The 17,699-nt window shown below is 43.3% G+C and overlaps 15 non-coding genes across 15 annotated transcripts; all 15 read left to right on the forward strand.

Annotated features, from left to right (window-relative positions):
- The first annotated feature begins 343 nt into the window (after window positions 1–343).
- LOC136723857 (5S ribosomal RNA) lies at window positions 344–462 on the forward strand. Its single transcript, XR_010806816.1, has one exon. It is a non-coding gene; the product is annotated as a 5S ribosomal RNA (ribosomal RNA).
- Window positions 463–1,529: 1,067 nt separating this feature from the next.
- LOC136723868 (5S ribosomal RNA) lies at window positions 1,530–1,648 on the forward strand. Its single transcript, XR_010806826.1, has one exon. It is a non-coding gene; the product is annotated as a 5S ribosomal RNA (ribosomal RNA).
- A 1,066-nt stretch (window positions 1,649–2,714) lies between these two features.
- Window positions 2,715–2,832, forward strand: LOC136723913 (5S ribosomal RNA). The gene has a single exon (XR_010806867.1). It is a non-coding gene; the product is annotated as a 5S ribosomal RNA (ribosomal RNA).
- A 1,055-nt stretch (window positions 2,833–3,887) lies between these two features.
- Window positions 3,888–4,006, forward strand: LOC136723900 (5S ribosomal RNA). Its single transcript, XR_010806855.1, has one exon. It is a non-coding gene; the product is annotated as a 5S ribosomal RNA (ribosomal RNA).
- Window positions 4,007–5,061: 1,055 nt separating this feature from the next.
- LOC136723941 (5S ribosomal RNA) lies at window positions 5,062–5,180 on the forward strand. Its single transcript, XR_010806889.1, has one exon. It is a non-coding gene; the product is annotated as a 5S ribosomal RNA (ribosomal RNA).
- Window positions 5,181–6,235: 1,055 nt separating this feature from the next.
- LOC136723912 (5S ribosomal RNA) lies at window positions 6,236–6,354 on the forward strand. The gene has a single exon (XR_010806866.1). It is a non-coding gene; the product is annotated as a 5S ribosomal RNA (ribosomal RNA).
- Window positions 6,355–7,420: 1,066 nt separating this feature from the next.
- LOC136723923 (5S ribosomal RNA) lies at window positions 7,421–7,539 on the forward strand. Its single transcript, XR_010806873.1, has one exon. It is a non-coding gene; the product is annotated as a 5S ribosomal RNA (ribosomal RNA).
- A 1,055-nt stretch (window positions 7,540–8,594) lies between these two features.
- On the forward strand, window positions 8,595–8,713 carry LOC136723877 (5S ribosomal RNA). Its single transcript, XR_010806834.1, has one exon. It is a non-coding gene; the product is annotated as a 5S ribosomal RNA (ribosomal RNA).
- A 1,066-nt stretch (window positions 8,714–9,779) lies between these two features.
- Window positions 9,780–9,898, forward strand: LOC136723971 (5S ribosomal RNA). Its single transcript, XR_010806916.1, has one exon. It is a non-coding gene; the product is annotated as a 5S ribosomal RNA (ribosomal RNA).
- A 1,065-nt stretch (window positions 9,899–10,963) lies between these two features.
- On the forward strand, window positions 10,964–11,082 carry LOC136723898 (5S ribosomal RNA). The gene has a single exon (XR_010806853.1). It is a non-coding gene; the product is annotated as a 5S ribosomal RNA (ribosomal RNA).
- Window positions 11,083–12,148: 1,066 nt separating this feature from the next.
- On the forward strand, window positions 12,149–12,267 carry LOC136723914 (5S ribosomal RNA). The gene has a single exon (XR_010806868.1). It is a non-coding gene; the product is annotated as a 5S ribosomal RNA (ribosomal RNA).
- Window positions 12,268–13,322: 1,055 nt separating this feature from the next.
- Window positions 13,323–13,441, forward strand: LOC136723861 (5S ribosomal RNA). Its single transcript, XR_010806819.1, has one exon. It is a non-coding gene; the product is annotated as a 5S ribosomal RNA (ribosomal RNA).
- Window positions 13,442–14,506: 1,065 nt separating this feature from the next.
- Window positions 14,507–14,625, forward strand: LOC136723916 (5S ribosomal RNA). Its single transcript, XR_010806869.1, has one exon. It is a non-coding gene; the product is annotated as a 5S ribosomal RNA (ribosomal RNA).
- Window positions 14,626–15,680: 1,055 nt separating this feature from the next.
- LOC136723862 (5S ribosomal RNA) lies at window positions 15,681–15,799 on the forward strand. Its single transcript, XR_010806820.1, has one exon. It is a non-coding gene; the product is annotated as a 5S ribosomal RNA (ribosomal RNA).
- A 1,055-nt stretch (window positions 15,800–16,854) lies between these two features.
- On the forward strand, window positions 16,855–16,973 carry LOC136723908 (5S ribosomal RNA). The gene has a single exon (XR_010806862.1). It is a non-coding gene; the product is annotated as a 5S ribosomal RNA (ribosomal RNA).
- The last annotated feature ends 726 nt before the right edge of the window (window positions 16,974–17,699 follow it).

Here is a 17,699-nt window from a genome sequence, read left to right on the forward strand (position 1 = left end):
CATCATAGTGATGCAACCTCCTTTCAGTTTCATACTGCATGTCAATTGAAATCCTTACTGAAATGCACACCTTCTCAAGATTGCGCTTGACTGGCGTGTCAGGCACTCAATTACAGCTGTATTATCAAGACAATGTGTTCGTTTTGTAAAATATAGTTCCGGTCTGGTGTGGCACCCCAGCTAACGCACAACGTTGCCACAACGTTTCGTGTTAGCAGGGACTGTCTGCAGCGTGCTGGTGTGTCCCGGACTTTAGAGTAGAGAGACAGTTCAACTGCAAGTATGAGCGGCAGAAACGGATATTGCCTTCCCTTTAAGTAGAGGGTCAAGGACAGCCTCCCTGGCTTACGGCCATACTAGCCTGAATACGCCCGATCTCATCCGATCTCGGAAGCTAAGCAGGCTCGGGCCTGGTTAGTACTTGGATGGGAGACCGCCTGGGAATACCAGGTGCTGTAAGCTTTTGCATCTTTTACACACCAGAGGGCGACAAATCACGAGTTTTAAATTTGGATACACGCAATTTCATCATTATTTCAGATTTGACTTCCCCAAATACACAGGCATACAATAGATCTTGTTCTCCAACGTAAACGGTCCCTAGTAACTAGGGTACATTCGTAAATAAATTGAGCATCATGGCTAGAAGTGACTAAATGTTGCCTAATCTGTCTCATCGAGAAATGACACAATTACAGCAACACAAAAAGGAACTCCACCGGAAAAAAGTTCAGTGCTCACAAGGAGCCTCATTCAACACACACGGTTCCATTCCCATTCATGCAAAGCACGAAAGTGTAAAACTTGGGAACATACTTGAGAGCAAAGATCACATTCAATCTCAATCAAGGCACGGATGTGAATGCAACGGGATGAAATTACTGAAATGATGCCTGCCCTCGAACTGTGATGATGGACTACCCGACTCGCCAATAATATTGGGTTCTGGTGTATTGAAATACAGGAGCTGCTGGATTTGTGTGTTTTCTTACCCCCTCACCATAGTTTGTCAAATGTTTAAACAACTGAACTTATATTCAAGGTTTGTTTCTCTTCATATGTTTTACTGGTTTACATTTGTCTCAGCAACCTGTTGAATGATTCTTCTGCTTTCAAAACAAAATGACAACAGGATGAATGCACACACTTGAAAATATAATACATGCAATGTTATGCATCATAGTGATGCAACCTCCTTTCAGTTTCATACTGCATGTCAATTGAAATCCTTACTGAAATGCACACCTTCTCAAGATTGCGCTTGACTGGCGTGTCAGGCACTCAATTACAGCTGTTTTATCAAGACAATGTGTTCGTTTTGTAAAATATAGTTCCGGTCTGGTGTGGCACCCCAGCTAACGCACAACGTTGCCACAATGTTGCCACAACGTGGCGTGTTAGCAGGGACTGTCTGCGGCACGCTGGTGTGTCCCGGGCTTTAGAGTAGAGAGACAGTTCAACTGTAAGTATGAACGGCAGAAACGGATATTGCCTTCCCTTTAAGTAGAGCGTCAGGGACAGCCTCCCTGGCTTACGGCCATACTAGCCTGAATACGCCCGATCTCGTCCGATCTCGGAAGCCAAGCAGGCTCGGGCCTGGTCAGTACTTGGATGGGAGACCGCCTGGGAATACCAGGTGCTGTAAGCTTTTGCATCTTTTACACACCAGAGGGCGACAAATCACGAGTTTTAACTTTGGATACACGCAATTTCATCATTATTTCAGATTTGACTTCCCCAAATACACAGGCATACAATAGATCTTGTTCTCCAACGTAAACGGTCCCTAGTAACTAGGGTACATTCGTAAATAAATTGAGCATCATGGCTAGAAGTGACTAAATGTTGCCTAATCTTTCTCATCGAGAAATGACACAATTACAGCAACACAAAAAGGAACTCCACCGGACAAAGTTCAGTGCTCACAAGGAGCCTCATTCAACACACACGGTTCCATTCCCATTCATGCAAAGCACGAAAGTGTAAAACTTGGGAACATACTTGAGAGCAAAGATCACATTCAATCTCATTCAAGGCACGGATGTGAATGCAACGGGATGAAATTACTGAAATGATGCCTGCCCTCGAACTGTGATGATGGACTACCCGACTCGCCAATAATATTGGGTTCTGGTGTATTGAAATACAGGAGCTGCTGGATTTGTGTGTTTTCTTACCCCCTCACCATAGTTTGTCAAATGTTTAAACAACTGAACTTATATTCAAGGTTTGTTTCTCTTCATATGTTTTACTGGTTTACATTTGTCTCAGCAACCTGTTGAATGATTCTTCTGCTTTCAAAACAAAATGACAACAGGATGAATGCACACACTTGAAAATACAATACATGCAATGTTATGCATCATAGTGATGCAACCTCCTTTCAGTTTCATACTGCATGTCAATTGAAATCCTTACTGAAATGCACACCTTCTCAAGATTGCGCTTGACTGGCGTGTCAGGCACTCAATTACAGCTGTTTTATCAAGACAATGTGTTCGTTTTGTAATATATAGTTCCGGTCTGGTGTGGCACCCCAGCTAACGCACAACGTTGCCACAATGTTGCCACAACGTGGCGTGTTAGCAGGGACTGTCTGCGGCGCGCTGGTGTGTCCCGGGCTTTAGAGTAGAGAGACAGTTCAACTGTAAGTATGAACGGCAGAAACGGATATTGCCTTCCCTTTAAGTAGAGCGTCAGGGACAGCCTCCCTGGCTTACGGCCTACTAGCCTGAATACGCCCGATCTCGTCCGATCTCGGAAGCTAAGCAGGCTCGGGCCTGGTCAGTACTTGGATGGGAGACCGCCTGGGAATACCAGGTGCTGCAAGCTTTTGCATCTTTTACACACCAGAGGGCGACAAATCACGATTTTTAACTTTGGATACACGCAATTTCATCATTATTTCAGATTTGACTTCCCCAAATACACAGGCATACAATAGATCTTGTTCTCCAACGTAAACGGTCCCTAGTAACTAGGGTACATTCGTAAATAAATTGAGCATCATGGCTAGAAGTGACTAAATGTTGCCTAATCTTTCTCATCGAGAAATGACACAATTACAGCAACACAAAAAGGAACTCCACCGGACAAAGTTCACTGCTCACAAGGAGCCTCATTCAACACACACGGTTCCATTCCCATTCATGCAAAGCACGAAAGTGTAAAACTTGGGAACATACTTGAGAGCAAAGATCACATTCAATCTCATTCAAGGCACGGATGTGAATGCAACGGGATGAAATTACTGAAATGATGCCTGCCCTCGAACTGTGATGATGGACTACCCGACTCGCCAATAATATTGGGTTCTGGTGTATTGAAATACAGGAGCTGCTGGATTTGTGTGTTTTCTTACCCCCTCACCATAGTTTGTCAAATGTTTAAACAACTGAACTTATATTCAAGGTTTGTTTCTCTTCATATGTTTTACTGGTTTACATTTGTCTCAGCAACCTGTTGAATGATTCTTCTGCTTTCAAAACAAAATGACAACAGGATGAATGCACACACTTGAAAATACAATACATGCAATGTTATGCATCATAGTGATGCAACCTCCTTTCAGTTTCATACTGCATGTCAATTGAAATCCTTACTGAAATGCACACCTTCTCAAGATTGCGCTTGACTGGCGTGTCAGGCACTCAATTACAGCTGTTTTATCAAGACAATGTGTTCGTTTTGTAATATATAGTTCCGGTCTGGTGTGGCACCCCAGCTAACGCACAACGTTGCCACAACGTTTCGTGTTAGCAGGGACTGTCTGCAGCGTGCTGGTGTGTCCCGGACTTTAGAGTAGAGAGACAGTTCAACTGCAAGTATGAGCGGCAGAAACGGATATTGCCTTCCCTTTAAGTAGAGGGTCAAGGACAGCCTCCCTGGCTTACGGCCATACTAGCCTGAATACGCCCGATCTCGTCCGATCTCGGAAGCTAAGCAGGCTCGGGCCTGGTCAGTACTTGGATGGGAGACCGCCTGGGAATACCAGGTGCTGTAAGCTTTTGCATCTTTTACACACCAGAGGGCGACAAATCACGAGTTTTAACTTTGGATACACGCAATTTCATCATTATTTCAGATTTGACTTCCCCAAATACACAGGCATACAATAGATCTTGTTCTCCAACGTAAACGGTCCCTAGTAACTAGGGTACATTCGTAAATAAATTGAGCATCATGGCTAGAAGTGACTAAATGTTGCCTAATCTTTCTCATCGAGAAATGACACAATTACAGCAACACAAAAAGGAACTCCACCGGACAAAGTTCAGTGCTCACAAGGAGCCTCATTCAACACACACGGTTCCATTCCCATTCATGCAAAGCACGAAAGTGTAAAACTTGGGAACATACTTGAGAGCAAAGATCATATTCAATCTCATTCAAGGCACGGATGTGAATGCAACGGGATGAAATTACTGAAATGATGCCTGCTCTCGAACTGTGATGATGGACTACCCGACTCGCCAATAATATTGGGTTCTGGTGTATTGAAATACAGGAGCTGCTGGATTTGTGTGTTTTCTTACCCCCTCACCATAGTTTGTCAAATGTTTAAACAACTGAACTTATATTCAAGGTTTGTTTCTCTTCATATGTTTTACTGGTTTACATTTGTCTCAGCAACCTGTTGAATGATTCTTCTGCTTTCAAAACAAAATGACAACAGGATGAATGCACACACTTGAAAATACAATACATGCAATGTTATGCATCATAGTGATGCAACCTCCTTTCAGTTTCATACTGCATGTCAATTGAAATCCTTACTGAAATGCACACCTTCTCAAGATTGCGCTTGACTGGCGTGTCAGGCACTCAATTACAGCTGTATTATCAAGACAATGTGTTCGTTTTGTAAAATATAGTTCCGGTCTGGTGTGGCACCCCAGCTAACGCACAACGTTGCCACAACGTTTCGTGTTAGCAGGGACTGTCTGCAGCGTGCTGGTGTGTCCCGGACTTTAGAGTAGAGAGACAGTTCAACTGCAAGTATGAGCGGCAGAAACGGATATTGCCTTCCCTTTAAGTAGAGGGTCAAGGACAGCCTCCCTGGCTTACGGCCATACTAGCCTGAATACGCCCGATCTCGTCCGATCTCGGAAGCTAAGCAGGCTCGGGCCTGGTTAGTACTTGGATGGGAGACCGCCTGGGAATACCAGGTGCTGTAAGCTTTTTCATCTTTTACACACCAGAGGGCGACAAATCACGAGTTTTAACTTTGGATACACGCAATTTCATCATTATTTCAGATTTGACTTCCCCAAATACACAGGCATACAATAGATCTTGTTCTCCAACGTAAACGGTCCCTAGAAACTAGGGTACATTCGTAAATAAATTCAGCATCATGGCTAGAAGTGACTAAATGTTGCCTAATCTATCTCATCGAGAAATGACACAATTACAGCAACACAAAAAGGAACTCCACCGGACAAAGTTCAGTGCTCACAAGGAGCCTCATTCAACACACACGGTTCCATTCCCATTCATGCAAAGCACGAAAGTGTAAAACTTGGGAACATACTTGAGAGCAAAGATCACATTCAATCTCATTCAAGGCACGGATGTGAATGCAACGGGATGAAATAACTGAAATGATGCCTGCCCTCGAACTGTGATGATGGACTACCCGACTCGCCAATAATATTGGCTTCTGGTGTATTGAAATACAGGAGCTGCTGGATGTGTGTGTTTTCTTACCCCCTCACCATAGTTTGTCAAATGTTTAAACAACTGAACTTATATTCAAGGTTTGTTTCTCTTCATATGTTTTACTGGTTTACATTTGTCTCAGCAACCTGTTGAATGATTCTTCTGCTTTCAAAACAAAATGACAACAGGATGAATGCACACACTTGAAAATACAATACATGCAATGTTATGCATCATAGTGATGCAACCTCCTTTCAGTTTCATACTGCATGTCAATTGAAATCCTTACTGAAATGCACACCTTCTCAAGATTGCGCTTGACTGGCGTGTCAGGCACTCAATTACAGCTGTTTTATCAAGACAATGTGTTCGTTTTGTAATATATAGTTCCGGTCTGGTGTGGCACCCCAGCTAACGCACAACGTTGCCACAACGTTTCGTGTTAGCAGGGACTGTCTGCGGCGCGCTGGTGTGTCCCGGACTTTAGAGTAGAGAGACAGTTCAACTGCAAGTATGAGCGGCAGAAACGGATATTGCCTTCCCTTTAAGTAGAGCGTCAGGGATAGCCTCCCTGGCTTACGGCCATACTAGCCTGAATACGCCCGATCTCGTCCGATCTCGGAAGCTAAGCAGGCTCGGGCCTGGTCAGTACTTGGATGGGAGACCGCCTGGGAATACCAGGTGCTGTAAGCTTTTGCATCTTTTACACACCAGAGGGCGACAAATCACGAGTTTTAACTTTGGATACACGCAATTTCATCATTATTTCAGATTTGACTTCCCCAAATACACAGGCATACAATAGATCTTGTTCTCCAACGTAAACGGTCCCTAGTAACTAGGGTACATTCGTAAATAAATTGAGCATCATGGCTAGAAGTGACTAAATGTTGCCTAATCTATCTCATCGAGAAATGACACAATTACAGCAACACAAAAAGGAACTCCACCGGACAAAGTTCAGTGCTCACAAGGAGCCTCATTCAACACAAACGGTTCCATTCCCATTCATGCAAAGCACGAAAGTGTAAAACTTTGGAACATACTTGAGAGCAAAGATCACATTCAATCTCATTCAAGGCACGGATGTGAATGCAACGGGATGAAATTACTGAAATGATGCCTGCCCTCGAACTGTGATGATGGACTACCCGACTCGCCAATAATATTGGGTTCTGGTGTATTGAAATACAGGAGCTGCTGGATTTGTATGTTTTCTTACCCCCTCACCATACTTTCTCAAATGTTTAAACAACTGAACTTATATTCAAGGTTTGTTTCTCTTCATATGTTTTACTGGTTTACATTTGTCTCAGCAACCTGTTGAATGATTCTTCTGCTTTCAAAACAAAATGACAACAGGATGAATGCACACACTTGAAAATACAATACATGCAATGTTATGCATCATAGTGATGCAACCTCCTTTCAGTTTCATACTGCATGTCAATTGAAATCCTTACTGAAATGCACACCTTCTCAAGATTGCGCTTGACTGGCGTGTCAGGCACTAAATTACAGCTGTTTTATCAAGACAATGTGTTCGTTTTGTAATATATAGTTCCGGTCTGGTGTGGCACCCCAGCTAACGCACAACGTTGCCACAATGTTGCCACAACGTGGCATGTTAGCAGGGACTGTCTGCGGCGCACTGGTGTGTCCCGGGCTTTAGAGTAGAGAGACAGTTCAACTGTAAGTATGAACGGCAGAAACGGATATTGCCTTCCCTTTAAGTAGAGCGTCAGGGACAGCCTCCCTGGCTTACGGCCATACTAGCCTGAATACGCCCGATCTCGTCCGATCTCGGAAGCTAAGCAGGCTCGGGCCTGGTCAGTACTTGGATGGGAGACCGCCTGGGAATACCAGGTGCTGTAAGCTTTTGCATCTTTTACACGCCAGAGGGCGACAAATCACGAGTTTTAACTTTGGATACACGCAATTTCATCATTATTTCAGATTTGACTTCCCCAAATACACAGGCATACAATAGATCTTGTTCTCCAACGTAAACGGTCCCTAGTAACTAGGGTACATTCGTGAATAAATTGAGCATCATGGCTAGAAGTGACTAAATGTTGCCTAATCTTTCTCATCGAGAAATGACACAATTACAGCAACACAAAAAGGAACTCCACCGGACAAAGTTCAGTGCTCACAAGGAGCCTCATTCAACACACACGGTTCCATTCCCATTCATGCAAAGCACGAAAGTGTAAAACTTGGGAACATACTTGAGAGCAAAGATCACATTCAATCTCATTCAAGGCACGGATGTGAATGCAACGGGATGAAATTACTGAAATGATGCCTGCCCTCGAACTGTGATGATGGACTACCCGACTCGCCAATAATATTGGGTTCTGGTGTATTGAAATACAGGAGCTGCTGGATTTGTGTGTTTTCTTACCCCCTCACCATAGTTTGTCAAATGTTTAAACAACTGAACTTATATTCAAGGTTTGTTTCTCTTCATATGTTTTACTGGTTTACATTTGTCTCAGCAACCTGTTGAATGATTCTTCTGCTTTCAAAACAAAATGACAACAGGATGAATGCACACACTTGAAAATACAATACATGCAATGTTATGCATCATAGTGATGCAACCTCCTTTCAGTTTCATACTGCATGTCAATTGAAATCCTTACTGAAATGCACACCTTCTCAAGATTGCGCTTGACTGGCGTGTCAGGCACACAATTACAGCTGTATTATCAAGACAATGTGTTCGTTTTGTAAAATATAGTTCCGGTCTGGTGTGGCACCCCAGCTAACGCACAACGTTGCCACAACGTGGCATGTTAGCAGGGACTGTCTGCGGTGCGCTGGTGTGTCCCGGGCTTTAGAGTAGAGAGACAGTTCAACTGTAAGTATGAACGGCAGAAACGGATATTGCCTTCCCTTTAAGTAGAGCGTCAGGGACAGCCTCCCTGGCTTACGGCCATACTAGCCTGAATACGCCCGATCTCATCAGATCTCGGAAGCCAAGCGGGCTCGGGCCTGGTCAGTACTTGGATGGGAGACCGCCTGGGAATACCAGGTGCTGTAAGCTTTTGCACCTTTTACACACCAGAGGGCGACAAATCACGAGTTTTAACTTTGGATACACGCAATTTCATCATTATTTCAGATTTTACTTCCCCAAATACACAGGCATACAATAGATCTTGTTCTCCAACGTAAACGGTCCCTAGTAACTAGGGTACATTCGTAAATAAATTGAGCATCATGGCTAGAAGTGACTAAATGTTGCCTAATCTTTCTCATCGAGAAATGACACAATTACAGCAACACAAAAAGGAACTCCACCGGACAAAGTTCAGTGCTCACAAGGAGCCTCATTCAACACACACGGTTCCATTCCCATTCATGCAAAGCACGAAAGTGTAAAACTTGGGAACATACTTGAGAGCAAAGATCACATTCAATCTCATTCAAGGCACGGATGTGAATGCAACGGGATGAAATTACTGAAATGATGCCTGCCCTCGAACTGTGATGATGGACTACCCGACTCGCCAATAATATTGGGTTCTGGTGTATTGAAATACAGGAGCTGCTGGATTTGTGTGTTTTCTTACCCCCTCACCATAGTTTGTCAAATGTTTAAACAACTGAACTTATATTCAAGGTTTGTTTCTCTTCATATGTTTTACTGGTTTACATTTGTCTCAGCAACCTGTTGAATGATTCTTCTGCTTTCAAAACAAAATGACAACAGGATGAATGCACACACTTGAAAATACAATACATGCAATGTTATGCATCATAGTGATGCAACCTCCTTTCAGTTTCATACTGCATGTCAATTGAAATCCTTACTGAAATGCACACCTTCTCAAGATTGCGCTTGACTGGCGTGTCAGGCACTCAATTACAGCTGTATTATCAAGACAATGTGTTCGTTTTGTAAAATATAGTTCCGGTCTGGTGTGGCACCCCAGCTAACGCACAACGTTGCCACAACGTTGCCACAACGTGGCGTGTTAGCAGGGACTGTCTGCGGCGCACTGGTGTGTCCCGGGCTTTAGAGTAGAGAGACAGTTCAACTGTAAGTATGATCGGCAGAAACGGATATTGCCTTCCCTTTAAGTAAAGCGTCAGGGACAGCCTCCCTGGCTTACGGCCATACTAGCCTGAATACGCCCGATCTCGTCCGATCTCGGAAGCCAAGCAGGCTTGGGCCTGGTCAGTACTTGGATGGGAGACCGCCTGGGAATACCAGGTGCTGTAAGCTTTTGCACCTTTTACACACCAGAGGGCGACAAATCACGAGTTTTAACTTGGGATACAGACAATTTCATCATTATTTCAGGTTTTACTTCCCCAAATACACAGGCATACAATAGATCTTGTTCTCCAACGTAAACGGTCCCTAGTAACTAGGGTACATTCGTAAATAAATTGAGCATCATGGCTAGAAGTGACTAAATGTTGCCTAATCTTTCTCATCGAGAAATGACACAATTACAGCAACACAAAAAGAACTCCACCGGACAAAGTTCAGTGCTCACAAGGAGCCTCATTCAACACACACGGTTCCATTCCCATTCATGCAAAGCACGAAAGTGTAAAACTTGGGAACATACTTGAGAGCAAAGATCACATTCAATCTCATTCAAGGCACGGATGTGAATGCAACGGGATGAAATTACTGAAATGATGCCTGCCCTCGAACTGTGATGATGGACTACCCGACTCGCCAATAATATTGGGTTCTGGTGTATTGAAATACAGGAGCTGCTGGATTTGTGTGTTTTCTTACCCCCTCACCATAGTTTGTCAAATGTTTAAACAACTGAACTTATATTCAAGGTTTGTTTCTCTTCATATGTTTTACTGGTTTACATTTGTCTCAGCAACCTGTTGAATGATTCTTCTGCTTTCAAAACAAAATGACAACAGGATGAATGCACACACTTGAAAATACAATACATGCAATGTTATGCATCATAGTGATGCAACCTCCTTTCAGTTTCATACTGCATGTCAATTGAAATCCTTACTGAAATGCACACCTTCTCAAGATTGCGCTTGACTGGCGTGTCAGGCACTCAATTACAGCTGTTTTATCAAGACAATGTGTTCGTTTTGTAAAATATAGTTCCGGTCTGGTGTGGCACCCCAGCTAACGCACAACGTTGCCACAACGTTGCCACAACGTGGCGTGTTAGCAGGGACTGTCTGCGGCGCACTGGTGTGTCCCGGGCTTTAGAGTAGAGAGACAGTTCAACTGTAAGTATGAACGGCAGAAACGGATATTGCCATCCCTTTAAGTAGAGCGTCAGGGACAGCCTACCTGGCTTACGGCCATACTAGCCTGAATACGCCCGATCTCGTCCGATCTCGGAAGCCAAGCAGTCTCGGGCCTGGTCAGTACTTGGATGGGAGACCGCCTGGGAATACCAGGTGCTGTAAGCTTTTGCACCTTTTACACACCAGAGGGCGACAAATCACGAGTTTTAACTTTGGATACACACAATTTCATCATTATTTCAGATTTTACTTCCCCAAATACACAGGCATACAATAGATCTTGTTCTCCAACGTAAACGGTCCCTAGTAACTAGGGTACATTCGTAAATAAATTGAGCATCATGGCTAGAAGTGACTAAATGTTGCCTAATCTTTCTCATCGAGAAATGACACAATTACAGCAACACAAAAAGGAACTCCACCGGACAAAGTTCAGTGCTCACAAGGAGCCTCATTCAACACACACAGTTCCATTCCCATTCATGCAAAGCACGAAAGTGTAAAACTTGGGAACATACTTGAGAGCAAAGATCACATTCAATCTCATTCAAGGCACGGATGTGAATGCAACGGGATGAAATTACTGAAATGATGCCTGCCCTCGAACTGTGATGATGGACTACCCGACTCGCCAATAATATTGGGTTCTGGTGTATTGAAATACAGGAGCTGCTGGATTTGTGTGTTTTCTTACCCCCTCACCATAGTTTGTCAAATGTTTAAACAACTGAACTTATATTCAAGGTTTGTTTCTCTTCATATGTTTTACTGGTTTACATTTGTCTCAGCAACCTGTTGAATGATTCTTCTGCTTTCAAAACAAAATGACAACAGGATGAATGCACACACTTGAAAATACAATACATGCAATGTTATGCATCATAGTGATGCAACCTCCTTTCAGTTTCATACTGCATGTCAATTGATATCCTTACTGAAATGCACACCTTCTCAAGATTGCGCTTGACTGGCGTGTCAGGCACTCAATTACAGCTGTTTTATCAAGACAATGTGATCGTTTTGTAAAATATAGTTCCGGTCTGGTGTGGCACCCCAGCTAATGCACAACTTTGCCACAACGTTGCCACAACGTGGCGTGTTAGCAGGGACTTTCTGCGACACGCTGGTATGTCCCGGGCTTTAGAGTAGAGAGACAGTTCAACTGTAAGTATGAACGGCAGAAACGGATATTGCCTTCCCTTTAAGTAGAGCGTCAGGGAAAGTCTCACTTGCTTACGGCCATACTAGCCTGAATACGCCCGATCTCGTCCGATCTCGGAAGCCAAGCAGGCTCGGGCCTGGTCAGTACTTGAATAGGAGACCGCCTGGGAATACCAGGTGCTTTAAGCTTTTGCACCTTTGACACACCAGAGGGTGACAAATCACGATTTTTAACTTTGGATACACACAATTTCATCATTATTTCAGATTTGACTTCCCCAAATACACAGGCATACAATACATTTTGTTCTCCAACGTAAACGGTCCCTAGTAACTAGGGTACATTCGTAAATAAATTGAGCATCATGGCTAGAAGTGACTAAATGTTGCCTAATCTTTCTCATCAAGAAATGACACAATTACAGCAACACAAAAAGGAACTCCACCGGACAAAGTTCAGTGCTCACAAGGAGCCTCATTCAACACACACGGTTCCATTCCCATTCATGCAAAGCACGAAAGTGTAAAACTTGGGAACATACTTGAGAGCAAAGATCACATTCAAACTCATTCAAGGCACGGATGTGAATGCAACGGGATGAAATTACTGAAATGATGCCTGCCCTCGAACTGTGATGATGGACTACCCGACTCGCCAATAATATTGGGTTCTGGTGTATTGAAATACAGGAGCTGCTGGATTTGTGTGTTTTCTTACCCCCTCACCATAGTTTGTCAAATGTTTAAACAACTGAACTTATATTCAAGGTTTGTTTCTCTTCATATGTTTTACTGGTTTACATTTGTCTCAGCAACCTGTTGAATGATTCTTCTGCTTTCAAAACAAAATGACAACAGGATGAATGCACACACTTGAAAATACAATACATGCAATGTTATGCATCATAGTGATGCAACCTCCTTTCAGTTTCATACTGCATGTCAATTGAAATCCTTACTGAAATGCACACCTTCTCAAGATTGCGCTTGACTGGCGTGTCAGGCACTCAATTACAGCTGTATTATCAAGACAATGTGTTCGTTTTGTAAAATATAGTTCCGGTCTGGTGTGGCACCCCAGCTAACGCACAACGTTGCCACAACGTTTCGTGTTAGCAGGGACTGTCTGCGGCGCGCTGGTGTGTCCCGGGCTTTAGAGTAGAGAGACAGTTCAACTGTAAGTATGAACGGCAGAAACGGATATTGCCTTCCCTTTAAGTAGAGCGTCAGGGACAGCCTCCCTGGCTTACGGCCATACTAGCCTGAATACGCCCGATCTCGTCCGATCTCGGAAGTTAAGCAGGCTCGGGCCTGGTCAGTACTTGGATGGGAGACTGCCTGGGAATACCAGGTGCTGTAAGCTTTTGCATCTTTTACACACCAGAGGGCGACAAATCACGAGTTTTAACTTTGGATACACACAATTTCATCATTATTTCAGGTTTTACTTCCCCAAATACACAGGCATACAATAGATCTTGTTCTCCAACGTAAACGGTCCCTAGTAACTAGGGTACATTCGTCAATAAATTGAGCATCATGGCTAGAAGTGACTAAATGTTGCCTAATCTTTCTCATCGAGAAATGACACAATTACAGCAACACAAAAAGAACTCCACCGGACAAAGTTCAGTGCTCACAAGGAGCCTCATTCAACACACATGGTTCCATTCCAATTCATGCAAAGCACGAAAGTGTAAAACTTGGGAACATACTTGAGAGCAAAGATCACATTCAATCTCATTCAAGGCACGGATGTGAATGCATCGGGATGAAATTACTGAAATGATGCCTGCCCTCGAACTGTGATGATGGACTACCCGACTCGCCAATAATATTGGGTTCTGGTGTATTGAAATACAGGAGCTGCTGGATTTGTGTGTTTTCTTACCCCCTCACCATAGTTTGTCAAATGTTTAAACAACTGAACTTATATTCAAGGTTTGTTTCTCTTCATATGTTTTACTGGTTTACATTTGTCTCAGCAACCTGTTGAATGATTCTTCTGCTTTCAAAACAAAATGACAACAGGATGAATGCACACACTTGAAAATACAATACATGCAATGTTATGCATCATAGTGATGCAACCTCCTTTCAGTTTCATACTGCATGTCAATTGATATCCTTACTGAAATGCACACCTTCTCAAGATTGCGCTTGACTGGCGTGTCAGGCACTCAATTACAGCTGTTTTATCAAGACAATGTGATCGTTTTGTAAAATATAGTTCCGGTCTGGTGTGGCACCCCAGCTAATGCACAACTTTGCCACAACGTTGCCACAACGTGGCGTGTTAGCAGGGACTTTCTGCGACACGCTGGTATGTCCCGGGCTTTAGAGTAGAGAGACAGTTCAACTGTAAGTATGAACGGCAGAAACGGATATTGCCTTCCCTTTAAGTAGAGCGTCAGGGAAAGTCTCACTTGCTTACGGCCATACTAGCCTGAATACGCCCGATCTCGTCCGATCTCGGAAGCCAAGCAGGCTCGGGCCTGGTCAGTACTTGAATAGGAGACCGCCTGGGAATACCAGGTGCTTTAAGCTTTTGCACCTTTGACACACCAGAGGGTGACAAATCACGATTTTTAACTTTGGATACACACAATTTCATCATTATTTCAGATTTGACTTCCCCAAATACACAGGCATACAATACATTTTGTTCTCCAACGTAAACGGTCCCTAGTAACTAGGGTACATTCGTAAATAAATTGAGCATCATGGCTAGAAGTGACTAAATGTTGCCTAATCTTTCTCATCAAGAAATGACACAATTACAGCAACACAAAAAGGAACTCCACCGGACAAAGTTCAGTGCTCACAAGGAGCCTCATTCAACACACACGGTTCCATTCCCATTCATGCAAAGCACGAAAGTGTAAAACTTGGGAACATACTTGAGAGCAAAGATCACATTCAAACTCATTCAAGGCACGGATGTGAATGCAACGGGATGAAATTACTGAAATGATGCCTGCCCTCGAACTGTGATGATGGACTACCCGACTCGCCAATAATATTGGGTTCTGGTGTATTGAAATACAGGAGCTGCTGGATTTGTGTGTTTTCTTACCCCCTCACCATAGTTTGTCAAATGTTTAAACAACTGAACTTATATTCAAGGTTTGTTTCTCTTCATATGTTTTACTGGTTTACATTTGTCTCAGCAACCTGTTGAATGATTCTTCTGCTTTCAAAACAAAATGACAACAGGATGAATGCACACACTTGAAAATACAATACATGCAATGTTATGCATCATAGTGATGCAACCTCCTTTCAGTTTCATACTGCATGTCAATTGAAATCCTTACTGAAATGCACACCTTCTCAAGATTGCGCTTGACTGGCGTGTCAGGCACTCAATTACAGCTGTATTATCAAGACAATGTGTTCGTTTTGTAAAATATAGTTCCGGTCTGGTGTGGCACCCCAGCTAACGCACAACGTTGCCACAACGTTTCGTGTTAGCAGGGACTGTCTGCGGCGCGCTGGTGTGTCCCGGGCTTTAGAGTAGAGAGACAGTTCAACTGTAAGTATGAACGGCAGAAACGGATATTGCCTTCCCTTTAAGTAGAGCGTCAGGGACAGCCTCCCTGGCTTACGGCCATACTAGCCTGAATACGCCCGATCTCGTCCGATCTCGGAAGTTAAGCAGGCTCGGGCCTGGTCAGTACTTGGATGGGAGACTGCCTGGGAATACCAGGTGCTGTAAGCTTTTGCATCTTTTACACACCAGAGGGCGACAAATCACGAGTTTTAACTTTGGATACACGCAATTTCATCATTATTTCAGATTTGACTTCCCCAAATACACAGGCATACAATAGATCTTGTTCTCCAACGTAAACGGTCCCTAGTAACTAGGGTACATTCGTAAATAATTTGAGCATCATGGCTAGAATTGACTAAATGTTGCCTAATCTTTCTCATCAAGAAATGACACAATTACAGCAACACAAAAAGGAACTCCACCGGACAAAGTTCAGTGCTCACAAGGAGCCTCATTCAACACACACGGTTCCATTCCCATTCATGCAAAGTACGAAAGTGTAAAACTTGGGAACATACTTGAGAGCAAAGATCACATTCAATCTCATTCAAGGCACGGATGTGAATGCAACGGGATGAAATTACTGAAATGATGCCTGCCCTCGAACTGTGATGATGGACTACCCGACTCGCCAATAATATTGGGTTCTGGTGTATTGAAATACAGGAGCTGCTGGATTTGTGTGTTTTCTTACCCCCTCACCATAGTTTGTCAAATGTTTAAACAACTGAACTTATATTCAAGGTTTGTTTCTCTTCATATGTTTTACTGGTTTACATTTGTCTCAGCAACCTGTTGAATGATTCTTCTGCTTTCAAAACAAAATGACAACAGGATGAATGCACACACTTGAAAATACAATACATGCAATGTTATGCATCATAGTGATGCAACCTCCTTTCAGTTTCATACTGCATGTCAATTGAAATCCTTACTGAAATGCACACCTTCTCAAGATTGCGCTTGACTGGCGTGTCAGGCACTCAATTACAGCTGTATTATCAAGACAATGTGTTCGTTTTGTAAAATATAGTTCCGGTCTGGTGTGGCACCCCAACTAACGCACAACGTTGCCACAACGTTTCGTGTTAGCAGGGACTGTCTGCGGCGCGCTGGTGTGTCCCGGGCATTAGAGTAGAGAGACAGTTCAACTGTAAGTATGAACGGCAGAAACGGATATTGCCTTCCCTTTAAGTAGAGCGTCAGGGACAGCCTCCCTGGCTTACGGCCATACTAGCCTGAATACGCCCGATCTTGTCCGATCTCGGAAGTTAAGCAGGCTCGGGCCTGGTCAGTACTTGGATGGGAGACTGCCTTGGAATACCAGGTGCTGTAAGCTTTTGCATCTTTTACACACCAGAGGGCGACAAATCACGAGTTTTAACTTTGGATACACGCAATTTCATCATTATTTCAGATTTGACTTCCCCAAATACACAGGCATACAATAGATCTTGTTCTCCAACGTAAACGGTCCCTAGTAACTAGGATACATTCGTCAATAAATTGAGCATCATGGCTAGAAGTGACTAAATGTTGCCTAATCTTTCTCATCAAGAAATGACACAATTACAGCAACAAAAAAGGAACTCCACCGGACAAAGTTCAGTGCTCACAAGGAGCATCATTCAACACACACGGTTCCATTCCCATTCATGCAAACCACGAAAGTGTAAAACTTGGGTACGTACTTGAGAGTAAAGATAACATTCAATCTCATTCAAGGCACGCATGTGAATGCAACGGGATGAAATTACTGAAATGATGCCTGCCCTCGAACTGTGATGATGGACTACCCGACTCGCCAATAATATTGGGATCTGGTGTATTGAAATACAGGAGCTGCTGGATTTGTGTGTTTTCTTACCCCCTCACCATAGTTTGTCAAATGTTTAAACAACTGAACTTATATTCAAGGTTTGTTTCTCTTCATATGTTTTACTGGTTTACATTTGTCTCAGCAACCTGTTGAATGATTGTTCTGCTTTCAAAACAAAATGACAACAGGATGAATGCACACACTTGAAAATACAATACATGCAATGTTATGCATCATAGTGATGCA

The sequence above is a fragment of the Amia ocellicauda genome, unplaced genomic scaffold (assembly GCF_036373705.1).
Source record: "Amia ocellicauda isolate fAmiCal2 unplaced genomic scaffold, fAmiCal2.hap1 HAP1_SCAFFOLD_170, whole genome shotgun sequence".
NCBI lineage: Eukaryota > Metazoa > Chordata > Actinopteri > Amiiformes > Amiidae > Amia > Amia ocellicauda.